We start from the raw sequence: 12,348 nt of genomic DNA, 5'->3' as shown, positions 1-12,348 counted from the left end.
GACAGATAGAGAGATACCTACGTACGTAGAGTGTCGGATAGACACCTGTACATTCAGGGACCAATAGACAGAGAGATATCTGTATGCAGAAAGAGAGAGAGAGTGGGGGGGGGGAGAGATAAACAGAATAAACAGACAGAGATAGACTGATAGAGAGACAGACAAATAGATAGATAGATAGAGAGACACAAAGGTCTCTGGGTTTTTCCTAAACACTGCTATATTCCGTCCCCGTTTCCTTACATATCTTACATACTAACATATTCCCTCACCCCTCCTCTCTGAATCTTCCCTTATACCACTTGTCTCCTCCTCATGCTCCTCCTGTTTCTCCTGTTGCTCCTCCTGCTCCTCCTCTTGCTCCTCCTCCACGTCCTGCTTCTTCTCCACCTCCTGCTTCTTCTCCTCCTCTCACATAATACCAAACAGTTGGCGTAGTTTTAACTTCACATTTCTTACGACGAATCTATTTGAGAATCAGTGTATCCGTGTCTCGCGATAGCTCAGTTGGTAGAGCGGAGGACTGTAGTTTGTTATTGAAACGTCTGACATCCTTAGGTCGATGGTTCGAATCCGTCTCGAGAGAATCGTGTTTTTTACCCTTTTTTTTTTTAATTAAAATATTTCCTTGTTTTATCCTTTATTTGTTTCGGTCGTTGGACTGCGGCCATGCTGGAACAATTTCTTGTGTTGGTTAAGTCGAGCGAACCGACGCGATATAATTTTGTGTAGTACTATTTTATCGGTCATTTTGCCGATACGCCACGTTACGGAGACGTAAACAGACCAACACCTGTTGTGAAGTGTTGGTGAGACGGCAGACACAACGACGCATATATACACAACGAGCTTTCGCATAGCTTCTGTCTTTTCTACTTTAGGCACAAGGCCCACAATTTCGGGTGAGGATCCAGTCGATGAGTACTTAAGTGGTACTTAATTTATCGACTTTGAAAGGATGAAAGGCAAAGTCGACCTCGGCGGAATTCGAACTCAGAACGTAAAGACAGACGTAATACCACTAAGCCTTTCGCCCGGCGTGCTAACGATTCTGCCAGATCGCCGCCTTAACATGGCTTCCGTCTACCAGATTCACTGACAAGGCATTGGTTCGATCGGAGTCGCTTATTCATCGTACGAACTTTGGGATTGAACGTGAAAGCTGTGTGTTGCAAAGTGAAGTTTTGAGCCATATAAGGATCTTTCTGAACTGAAGGGCACAACTTTTCATTTATGTCTTTATGTTTTATGTCGTGTTAAGAAAACAAGTGGTGCCTGTGTGGTGCCCGTGTGGTGCCCGTGTGGTGCCCGTCAATTCAGAAAGATCCCCATAGGAGTCCGCCTGCGCAAACATGGAAGATTGCAAACTTAAAAAAATGTAAAGTATATGGCCAGTATGGGGCTCGAACCCACGACATTCGCGTTATTAGCACGACGCTCTAACCAACTGAGCTAACCCGCCTTCGTCTATTAGTGATCGTTTTGACATTGATGTTCTTATTGTGGTGAATGGCAGGAAAAGATAAACCGTTGCTTCGTCGTAATAGTGATCGATTTGAGATGAAGTCCTTCTTGTGGTGAATGGCAGGAAATGTTCATTAACCCGATCCTCAATAAACTGTATCTTCCATTTATGGGCATTGGTGGAAGGGTTGATGCCTTGTGCATTGAGCAGAACTGTTGAGGCGATAGTGATGACTGATTTTGATATTTAAAATAATTTTTATCTTTTACTTGTTTTGGTCGTTGGTCTGTGGCCTTGCTGGAGCACCTTCTTGAGGTGGTCAAGACGAGCAAACCCGCTCTATATATCCTTGTGTGGTAGTATTTTATCGGTCTTTTTGCCAAAATGCCAAGGTACGGGGACGTAAAGAGACCAACTCTCGCTGTGAAGCGTTGGTGGCGCGGCATACACATCGACAGGTATACACCCATATATACACAGCGAGCCTCCACATAGTTTCCGTTTACCAGATTCACTGACAAGGCATTGGTTCTATCTATTGGTTCGATAGAAGACGACGCTTATTCATGGTACGAATTTTGTGATCGAATGTGAAAGCAGGTAGTTGCAAAGCGAAGTTTTCAACCATAAACCCATGCCTGCGCAAAAAGAACGCAGGTACAAAAGTTAAATGGCCATTATGGGGCTCGAACCCACGACATTCGCGTTATTAGCACGACGCTCTAACCAACTGAGCTAACCGGCCTTCATGGGAAGATTTCACATTTTGAACATTGATGTCCTTATTGTGATGAATGGCAGAAAAGATAAGTCATTGGGTAGCATTTTCTTGTTTCTCTTTACACTGAGAGTTCAAAGTCTACGAAAGTCGGCTTCAGCTTTGGAGAGAGGCAGAGTTGCCTGTAAGCATAAAGAGACTGATATAGAATAAGAGAGAGAAAGAGAGAGGGAGAGAGAGAGAGAGAGAGAGAGAGAGAGAGATAAAGAGAGAGAGAGGGGGAGAAAGGGGGGGGGGAAATAGAAAGACAGAGATTGAATGACACACAAAGAGACAAGCAGATAGATAGATAGACAGATTGAAAGGTTTCCGGATTTTTTCCCAAGCACTTCTATACTCCGTCTCCGTTTCTTACATGTCTTACTAACATATTCCCTCCTCCCCTCTAAATCTTCCCTCATTCAACTTGCCTTCTCTTCCTCCTCACTGTTTCCTTCTCACACATAATACCAAACAGTTGGCGTATTTTTAATTTCATATTTCTTAGGACTAAACTATTTTGCAGATGATTTGCCTGTGTCTCGCGATAGCTCAGTTGGTAGAGCGGAGGACTGTAGTTTGTTATTTGAACGTCTGACATCCTTAGGTCGGTGGTTCGAATCCGTCTCGCGAGATTTGTGTTTTTATTTTTTTTTATTAAGATATTTCTTTATTTTATCTTTCACTTGTTCCGGTTGTATGACTGCGGTCATGCTGGAACACTTCCGTGGGGTGCCTAAGTCTAGCAAACTCTGTCAGTATATTTTCGTGTGGTACTATTTCATCGGACATCTTGCCGAAAATCGAAGTTACGGGTACGAAAACACAGTAACTCCAGTTGCCAAGTGTTGCTGGGACGGCATACACAACGACATACAACGGGATTGCACACAGTTTTCGTCTACCAGATTCGCTGAGAAGGTATAGATTTGCTATGAGGTATGGAAGACGGTTATTCATGGTACGAACTGTGGGATTGAATGTGAAAGCAGATGGTTGCAAAGCGAATTTCTTAATGATGCAACCATACCTGCGCAAAAGAATACAAATATCAAAAAAGCTATGTGGCCAGTATGGGGCTCGAACCCACGACTTTCGCGTTATTAGCACGACGCTCTAACCAACTGAGATAACCGGCCTTCGATAACCTGCCAACCGTTTTGACATTGACGACCTTATTGTGGTGAATGGCTGAAAAGGTAGGTCGTTGAGTGGTATTTTGTTATTTGTCTTTACGCTGTGAGTTCAAATTGTACGAAAGTCGGTTTCAACTTTGAAGAGAGACAGAGTTTACCTTTGAGCATGAACAGGCTGAGAAATAAACACCTGCATACACATAGTTAGCTAGGTAACTATGTGTATGCAGGTGTTTATTTAGATAGATAGATAAATAAATGGAGGGAGAGGGGGAGGGAGGGAGGACATTAAATGTGAGACTGACAGACAGATAAATAAATATAAATAGATTTCCAGGTCTTTCTTTCAACAGTATTCCGTCTCTCTTTCCTTACATGTGTTACACACCAACACATTCCCCCTCCCCTCTAAACCTTTCCTTACTCCACTTTCTTCTTCTTCTCCTCCCAAGGCATTGGTTCTATCTGGACTATAGAAGACGACGCTTATTCATGGTACGAATTTTGTGATCGAATGTGAAAGCAGGTGGTTGCAAAGTGAAGTTTTCAACCATAAAACCATGTCTGCGAAAAAAGAACGCAGGTACAAAAGTTATATGGCCAGTAAGGGGCTCGAACCCACGACATTCGCGTTATTAGCACGACGCTCTAACCAACTGAGCTAACCGGCCCTCTCCTAAACGCACTACCATTTTAACATTGATGTACTTATTGTAGTAAATGGCTGAAAAGACAGAGCGTTGAGTAGTATTTAGTTATTGAACTTTACACCGTGAGTTCGAATTCTACATGAGTCGAAATTTATCCTTTCCGAAAAGATGAAAGGCAAAGTCGACCTCGGCGGAATTTGAACTCAGAACATAAGACAAACGAAATACCGCTAAACATTTCGCCCGGCGTGCTGACCATTCTGCCAGCTCGCCGCCTTAACACAACTCTGTCTACCATATTCATTGACGAGGTATTGGTTGGATCGTTTATTCATGGTACGTACTTTGGGATTGAACATGAACGCAGTGGGCTGCAAAGCGACGTTCTTAACCATACAAGCATGCCTGCGCAAACATAAAAGATCGTAAGAATAAAAATATAAATGGCTAATATGGGGCTCGAACCCACGACATTCGCGTTATTAGCACGACGCTCTAACCAACTGAGCTAACCGGCCTTCGTCTTCTAGTGATCGTTTTGATAGTGACGTCCTTATTGTGGTGAATGGCAGGAAAAGATAACTCGTTTCGAAGTATTTTGTTATTTCTCTTTACGCTGTGAGTTCAAATTCTACGAAAGTCGGTTTCAACTTTAATCATCGTGGAGTTGTTTAAAGTAAGTCAGTGAAGGGAATCAAGGGGCTAATACGGTTTCGCACCTCTACTTGGTAAATGCAGTTTACATAGAAATGCTTTGTGGTTATATGCATGAAGAAGTGAGATAGACACCTACGTATATATGTAAAGAGAGACAAAGTGCTAGATAGACATCCATATAGACAACTGTACAAAGACAGGTCAACAAACGGATACCTGTGTATAGACAGATAGAGAGATACCTACGTACGTAGAGTGTCGGATAGACACCTGTACATTCAGGGACCAATAGACAGAGAGATATCTGTATGCAGAAAGAGAGAGAGAGTGGGGGGGGGGAGAGATAAACAGAATAAACAGACAGAGATAGACTGATAGAGAGACAGACAAATAGATAGATAGATAGAGAGACACAAAGGTCTCTGGGTTTTTCCTAAACACTGCTATATTCCGTCCCCGTTTCCTTACATATCTTACATACTAACATATTCCCTCACCCCTCCTCTCTGAATCTTCCCTTATACCACTTGCCTCCTCCTCATGCTCCTCCTGTTTCTCCTGTTGCTCCTCCTGCTCCTCCTCTTGCTCCTCCTCCACGTCCTGCTTCTTCTCCACCTCCTGCTTCTTCTCCTCCTCTCACATAATACCAAACAGTTGGCGTAGTTTTAACTTCACATTTCTTACGACTAATCTATTTGAGAATCAGTGTATCCGTGTCTCGCGATAGCTCAGTTGGTAGAGCGGAGGACTGTAGTTTGTTTGGGAAACGTCTGACATCCTTAGGTCGATGGTTCGAATCCGTCTCGCGAGATTCGTGTTTTTTACCCTTTTTTTTTAAATTAAAATATTTCCTTGTTTTATCCTTTATTTGTTTCGGTCGTTGGACTGCGGCCATGCTGGAACAATTTCTTGTGTTGGTTAAGTCGAGCGAACCGACGCGATATATTTTTGTGTAGTACTATTTTATCGGTCATTTTGCCGATACGCCAAGTTACGGAGACGTAAACAGACCAACTCCTGTTGTGAAGTGTTGGTGAGACGGCAGACACAACGACGCATATATACACAACGAGCTTTCGCATAGCTTCTGTCTTTTCTACTTTAGGCACAAGGCCCACAATTTCGGGTGAGGATCCAGTCGATGAGTACTTAAGTGGTACTTAATTTATCGACTTTGAAAGGATGAAAGGCAAAGTCGACCTCGGCGGAATTCGAACTCAGAACGTAAAGACAGACGTAATACCACTAAGCCTTTCGCCCGGCGTGCTAACGATTCTGCCAGAACGCCGCCTTAACATGGCTTCCGTCTACCAGATTCCCTGACAAGGCATTGGTTCGATCGGAGTCGCTTATTCATTGTACGAACTTTGGGATTGAACGTGAAAGCTGTGTGTTGCAAAGTGAAGTTTTGAGCCATATAAGGATCTATCTGAACTGAAGGGCACAACTTTTCATTTATGTCTTTATGTTTTATGTAGTGTTAAGAAAACAAGTGGTGCCTGTGTGGTGCCCGTGTGGTGCCCGCGTGGTGCCCGTCAATTCAGAAAGATCCCCATAGGAGTCCGCCTGCGCAAACATGGAAGATTGCAAACTTAAAAAAATGTAAAGTATATGGCCAGTATGGGGCTCGAACCCACGACATTCGCGTTATTAGCACGACGCTCTAACCAACTGAGCTAACCGGCCTTCGTCTATTTGTGATCGTTTTGACATTGATGTTCTTATTGTGGTGAATGGCAGGAAAAGATAAACCGTTGCTTCGTCGTAATAGTGATCGATTTGAGATGAAGTCCTTCTTGTGGGGAATGGCAGGAAATGTTCATTAACCCGATCCTCAATAAACTGTATCTTCCATTTATGGGCATTGGTGGAAGGGTTGATGCCTTGTGCATTGAGCAGAACTGTTGAGGCGATAGTGATGACTGATTTTGATATTTAAAAAAAAATTTATCTTTTACTTGTTTTGGTCGTTGGTCTCTGGCTTTGCTGGAGCACCTTCTTGAGGTGGTCAAGACGAGCAAACCCGCTCTATATATCCTTGTGTGGTAGTATTTTATCGGTCTTTTTCCAAAATGCCAAGATACGGGGACGTAAAGAGACCAACTCTCGCTGTGAAGCGTTGGTGGCGCGGCATACACATCGACAGGTATACACCCATATATACACAGCGAGCCTCCACATAGTTTCCGTTTACCAGATTCACTGACAAGGCATTGGTTCTATCTATTGGTTCGATAGAAGACGACGCTTATTCATGGTACGAATTTTGTGATCGAATGTGAAAGCAGGTAGTTGCAAAGCGAAGTTTTCAAGCATAAACCCATGCCTGCGCAAAAAGAACGCAGGTACAAAAGTTAAATGGCCATTATGGGGCTCGAACCCACGACATTCGCGTTATTAGCACGACGCTCTAACCAACTGAGCTAACCGGCCTTCATGGGAAGATTTCACATTTTGAACATTGATGTCCTTATTGTGATGAATGGCAGAAAAGATAAGTCATTGGGTAGCATTTTCTTGTTTCTCTTTACACTGAGAGTTCAAAGTCTACGAAAGTCGGCTTCAGCTTTGGAGAGAGGCAGAGTTGCCTGTAAGCATAAAGAGACTGATATAGAATAAGAGAGAGAAAGAGAGAGGGGGTGAGAGAGAGAGAGAGAGAGAGAGAGATAGATAGAGAGAGATAGTGAGAGAGAGAGACAGAGAGAGAGAGAGAGAGGGAGAGATGGGGGAGGGAAATAGAAAGACAGAGATTGAATGACACACAAAGAGACAAGCAGATAGATAGATAGACAGATTGAAAGGTTTCCGGATTTTTTCCTAAGCACTTCTATACTCCGTCTCCGTTTCTTACATGTCTTACTAACATATTCCCTCCTCCCCTCTAAATCTTCCCTCATTCAACTTGCCTTCTCTTCCTCCTCACTGTTTCCTTCTCACACATAATACCAAACAGTTGGCGTATTTTTAATTTCATATTTCTTAGGACTAAACTATTTTGCAGATGATTTGACTGTGTCTCGCGATAGCTCAGTTGGTAGAGCGGAGGACTGTAGTTTGTTATTTGAACGTCTGACATCCTTAGGTCGGTGGTTCGAATCCGTCTCGCGAGATTTGTGTTTTTATTTTTTTTTATTAAAATATTTCTTTATTTTATCTTTCACTTGTTCCGGTTGTATGACTGCGGTCATGCTGGAACACTTCCGTGGGGTGGCTAAGTCTAGGAAACTCTGTCAGTATATTTTCGTGTGGTACTATTTCATCGGACATCTTGCCGAAAATCGATGTTACGGGTACGAAAACACAGTAACTCCAGTTGCCAAGTGTTGCTGGGACGGCATACACAACGACATACAACGGGATTGCACACAGTTTTCGTCTACCAGATTCGCTGAGAAGGTATAGATTTGCTATGAGGTATGGAAGACGGTTATTCATGGTACGAACTGTGGGATCGAATGTGAAAGCAGGTGGTTGCAAAGTGAAGTTTTCAACCATAAAACCATGTCTGCGAAAAAAGAACGCAGGTACAAAAGTTATATGGCCGGTATGGGGCTCGAACCCACGACATTCGCGTTATTAGCACGACGCTCTAACCAACTGAGCTAACCGGCCCTCTCTTAAGCGCTCTACCATTTTAACATTGATGTACTTATTGTAGTAAATGGCTGAACAGACAGCGCGTTGAGTAGTATTTAGTTATTGCACTTTACACCGTGAGTTCGAATTCTACATGAGTCGAAATTTATCCTTTCCGAAAAGATGAAAGGCAAAGTCGACCTCGGCGGAATTTGAACTCAGAACATAAGACAAACGAAATACCGCTAAACATTTCGCCCGGCGTGCTGACCATTCTGCCAGCTCGCCGCCTTAACACAACTCTGTCTACCATATTCATTGACGAGGTATTGGTTGGATCGTTTATTCATGGTACGTACTTTGGGATTGAACATGAACGCAGTGGGCTGCAAAGCGACGTTCTTAACCATACAAGCATGCCTGCGCAAACATAAAACATCGTAAGAATAAAAACATATATGTCTAGTATGGGGCTCGAACTCACGACATTCGCGTTATTAGCACGACGCTCTAACCAACTGAGCTAACCGGCCTTCGTCTTCTAGTGATCGTTTTGATAGTGACGTCCTTATTGTGGTGAATGGCAGGAAAAGATAAATCGTTTCGAAGTATTTTGTTATTTCTCTTTACGCTGTGAGTTCAAATTCTACGAAAGTCGGTTTCAACTTTAATCATTGTGGAGTTGTTTAAAGTAAGTCAGTGAAGGGAATCAAGGGGCTAATACGGTTTCGCACCTCTACTTGGTAAATGCAGTTTACATAGAAATGCTTTGTGATTATATGCATGGAGAAGTTGTGAGATAGACACCTACGTATATATATAAAGAGAGACAAAGTGCTAGATAGACATCCATATAGACAACTGTACAAAGACAGGTCAATAAACGGATACCTGTGTATAGACAGATAGAGAGATACCTACGTACGTAGAGTGTCGGATAGACACCTGTACATTCAGGGACCAATAGACAGAGAGATATCTGTATGCAGAAAGAGAGAGAGAGTGGGGGGGGGGGGGGAGATAAACAGAATAAACAGACAGAGATAGACTGATAGAGAGACAGACAAATAGATAGATAAATAGAGAGACACAAAGGTCTCTGGGTTTTTCCTAAACACTGCTATATTCCGTCCCCGTTTCCTTACATATCTTACATACTAACATATTCCCTCACCCCTCCTCTCTGAATCTTCCCTTATACCACTTGCCTCCTCCTCATGCTCCTCCTGTTTCTCCTGTTGCTCCTCCTGCTCCTCCTCTTGCTCCTCCTCCACGTCCTGCTTCTTCTCCACCTCCTGCTTCTTCTCCTCCTCTCACATAATACCAAACAGTTGGCGTAGTTTTAACTTCACATTTCTTACGACTAATCTATTTGAGAACCAGTGTATCCGTATCTCGCGATAGTTCAGTTGGTAGAGCGGAGGACTGTAGTTTGTTATTGAAATGTCTGACATCCTTAGGTCGATGGTTCGAATCCGTCTCGCGAGATTCGTGTTTTCTTCCCTTTTTTTTTTAATTAAAATATTTCCTTGTTTTATCCTTTATTTGTTTCGGTCGTTGAACTGTGGCCATGCTGGAACAATTTCTTGTGTTGGTTAAGTCGAGCGAACCGACGCGATATATTTTTGTGTAGTACTATTTTATCGGTCATTTTGCCGATACGCCAAGTTACGGAGACGTAAACAGACCAACACCTGTTGTGAAGTGTTGGTGAGACGGCAGACACAACGACGCATATATACACAACGAGCTTTCGCATAGCTTGTGTCTTTTCTACTTTAGGCACAAGGCCCACAATTTCGGGTGAGGATCCAGTCGATGAGTACTTAAGTGGTACTTAATTTATCGACTTTGAAAGGGTGAAAGGCAAAGTCGACCTCGGCGGAATTCGAACTCAGAACGTAAAGACAGACGTAATACCACTAAGCCTTTCGCCCGGCGTGCTAACGATTCTGCCAGATCGCCGCCTTAACATGGCTTCCGTCTACCAGATTCACTGACAAGGCATTGGTTCGATCGGAGTCGCTTATTCATTGTACGAACTTTGGGATTGAACGTGAAAGCTGTGTTGCAAAGTGAAGTTTTGAGCCATATAAGGATCTTTCTGAACTGAAGGGCACAACTTTTCATTTATGTCTTTATGTTTTATGTAGTGTTAAGAAAACAAGTGGTGCCTGTGTGGTGCCCGTGTGGTGCCCGTCAATTCAGAAAGATCCCCATAGGAGTCCGCCTGCGCAAACATGGAAGATTGCAAACTTAAAAAAAGAGTAAAGTATATGGCTAGTATGGGGCTCGAACCCACGACATTCGCGTTATTAGCACGACGCTCTAACCAACTGAGCTAACCGGCCTTCGTCTATTAGTGATCGTTTTGACATTGATGTTCTTATTGTGGTGAATGGCAGGAAAAGATAAACCGTTGCTTCGTCGTAATAGTGATCGATTTGAGATGAAGTCCTTCTTGTGGTGAATGGCAGGAAATGTTCATTAACCCGATCCTCAATAAACTGTATCTTCCATTTATGGGCATTGGTGGAAGGGTTGATGCCTTGTGCATTGTGCAGAACTGTTGAGGCGATAGTGATGACTGATTTTGATATTTAAAAATTTTTTTATCTTTTACTTGTTTTGGTCGTTGGTCTGTGGCCTTGCTGGAGCACCTTCTTGAGGTGGTCAAGACGAGCAAACCCGCTCTATATATCCTTGTGTGGTAGTATTTTATCGGTCTTTTTGCCAAAATGCCAAGATACGGGGACGTAAAGAGACCAACTCTCGCTGTGAAGCGTTGGTGGCGCGGCATACACATCGACAGGTATACACCCATATATACACAGCGAGCCTCCACATAGTTTCCGTTTACCAGATTCACTGACAAGGCATTGGTTCTATCTATTGGTTCGATAGAAGACGACGCTTATTCATGGTACGAATTTTGTGATCGAATGTGAAAGCAGGTGGTTGCAAAGCGAAGTTTTCAACCATAAACCCATGCCTGCGCAAAAAGAACGCAGGTACAAAAGTTAAATGGCCAGTATGGGGCTCGAACCCACGACATTCGCGTTATTAGCACGACGCTCTAACCAACTGAGCTAACCGGCCTTCATGGGAAGGATTAACATTTTGAACATTGATGTCCTTATTGTGATGAATGGCAGAAAAGATAAGTCGTTGGGTAGCATTTTCTTGTTTCTCTTTACACTGAGAGTTCAAAGTCAACGAAAGTCGGCTTCAGCTTTGGAGAGAGGCAGAGTTGCCTGTAAGCATAAAGAGACTGATATAGAATAAGAGAGAGAAAGAGAGAGGGGGAGAGAGAGAGAGAGAGAGAGAGAGATAGAGAGAGAGAGAGAGATAGAGAGAGATAGAGAGAGATAGAGAGAGAGAGAGAGACAGAGAGAGAGAGAGAGAGGGAGAGAGGGGGAGGGAAATAGAAAGACAGAGATTGAATGACACACAAAGAGACAAGCAGATAGATAGATAGACAGATTGAAAGGTTTCCGGATTTTTTCCTAAGCACTTCTATACTCCGTCTCCGTTTCTTACATGTCTTACTAACATATTCCCTCCTCCCCTCTAAATCTTCCCTCATTCAACTTGCCTTCTCTTCCTCCTCACTGTTTCCTTCTCACACATAATACCAAACAGTTGGCGTATTTTTAATTTCATATTTCTTAGGACTAAACTATTTTGCAGATGATTTGACTGTGTCTCGCGATAGCTCAGTTGGTAGAGCGGAGGACTGTAGTTTGTTATTTGAACGTCTGACATCCTTAGGTCGGTGGTTCGAATCCGTCTCGCGAGATTTGTGTTTTTATTTTTTTTTATTAAAATATTTCTTTATTTTATCTTTCACTTGTTCCGGTTGTATGACTGCTGTCATGCTGGAACACTTCCGTGGGGTGGCTAAGTCTAGCAAACTCTGTCAGTATATTTTCGTGTGGTACTATTTCATCGGACATCTTGCCGAAAATCGAAGTTACGGGTACGAAAACACAGTAACTCCAGTTGCCAAGTGTTGCTGGGACGGCATACACAACGACATACAACGGGATTGCACACAGTTTTCGTCTACCAGATTCGCTGAGAAGGTATAGATTTGCTATGAGGTAT

The 12,348-nt window shown here is 43.1% G+C and overlaps 11 non-coding genes across 11 annotated transcripts; 6 read left to right on the top strand and 5 right to left on the bottom strand.

Annotated features, from left to right (window-relative positions):
* Positions 1-492: 492 nt before the first annotated feature.
* Trnay-gua (transfer RNA tyrosine (anticodon GUA)) lies at positions 493-586 on the top strand. Its single transcript has 2 exons — positions 493-529; positions 551-586. It is a non-coding gene; the product is annotated as a tRNA-Tyr (tRNA).
* Positions 587-2,763: 2,177 nt separating this feature from the next.
* Positions 2,764-2,857, top strand: Trnay-gua (transfer RNA tyrosine (anticodon GUA)). Its single transcript has 2 exons — positions 2,764-2,800; positions 2,822-2,857. It is a non-coding gene; the product is annotated as a tRNA-Tyr (tRNA).
* A 1,595-nt stretch (positions 2,858-4,452) lies between these two features.
* Trnai-aau (transfer RNA isoleucine (anticodon AAU)) lies at positions 4,453-4,526 on the bottom strand. The gene has a single exon. It is a non-coding gene; the product is annotated as a tRNA-Ile (tRNA).
* An 856-nt stretch (positions 4,527-5,382) lies between these two features.
* On the top strand, positions 5,383-5,476 carry Trnay-gua (transfer RNA tyrosine (anticodon GUA)). The gene is made up of 2 exons: positions 5,383-5,419; positions 5,441-5,476. It is a non-coding gene; the product is annotated as a tRNA-Tyr (tRNA).
* An 801-nt stretch (positions 5,477-6,277) lies between these two features.
* Trnai-aau (transfer RNA isoleucine (anticodon AAU)) lies at positions 6,278-6,351 on the bottom strand. Its single transcript has one exon. It is a non-coding gene; the product is annotated as a tRNA-Ile (tRNA).
* Positions 6,352-7,681: 1,330 nt separating this feature from the next.
* Trnay-gua (transfer RNA tyrosine (anticodon GUA)) lies at positions 7,682-7,775 on the top strand. Its single transcript has 2 exons — positions 7,682-7,718; positions 7,740-7,775. It is a non-coding gene; the product is annotated as a tRNA-Tyr (tRNA).
* Positions 7,776-8,203: 428 nt separating this feature from the next.
* Trnai-aau (transfer RNA isoleucine (anticodon AAU)) lies at positions 8,204-8,277 on the bottom strand. The gene has a single exon. It is a non-coding gene; the product is annotated as a tRNA-Ile (tRNA).
* Positions 8,278-9,635: 1,358 nt separating this feature from the next.
* Trnay-gua (transfer RNA tyrosine (anticodon GUA)) lies at positions 9,636-9,729 on the top strand. The gene is made up of 2 exons: positions 9,636-9,672; positions 9,694-9,729. It is a non-coding gene; the product is annotated as a tRNA-Tyr (tRNA).
* Positions 9,730-10,518: 789 nt separating this feature from the next.
* Trnai-aau (transfer RNA isoleucine (anticodon AAU)) lies at positions 10,519-10,592 on the bottom strand. Its single transcript has one exon. It is a non-coding gene; the product is annotated as a tRNA-Ile (tRNA).
* Positions 10,593-11,266: 674 nt separating this feature from the next.
* On the bottom strand, positions 11,267-11,340 carry Trnai-aau (transfer RNA isoleucine (anticodon AAU)). Its single transcript has one exon. It is a non-coding gene; the product is annotated as a tRNA-Ile (tRNA).
* Positions 11,341-11,946: 606 nt separating this feature from the next.
* On the top strand, positions 11,947-12,040 carry Trnay-gua (transfer RNA tyrosine (anticodon GUA)). Its single transcript has 2 exons — positions 11,947-11,983; positions 12,005-12,040. It is a non-coding gene; the product is annotated as a tRNA-Tyr (tRNA).
* The last annotated feature ends 308 nt before the right edge of the window (positions 12,041-12,348 follow it).

The sequence above is a fragment of the Octopus bimaculoides genome, chromosome 4, assembly GCF_046866305.1.
Source record: "Octopus bimaculoides isolate indiv1 chromosome 4, ASM4686630v1, whole genome shotgun sequence".
NCBI classification, from domain to species: domain Eukaryota; kingdom Metazoa; phylum Mollusca; class Cephalopoda; order Octopoda; family Octopodidae; genus Octopus; species Octopus bimaculoides.
This window is presented reverse-complemented; position numbering and strand designations above follow the sequence as displayed.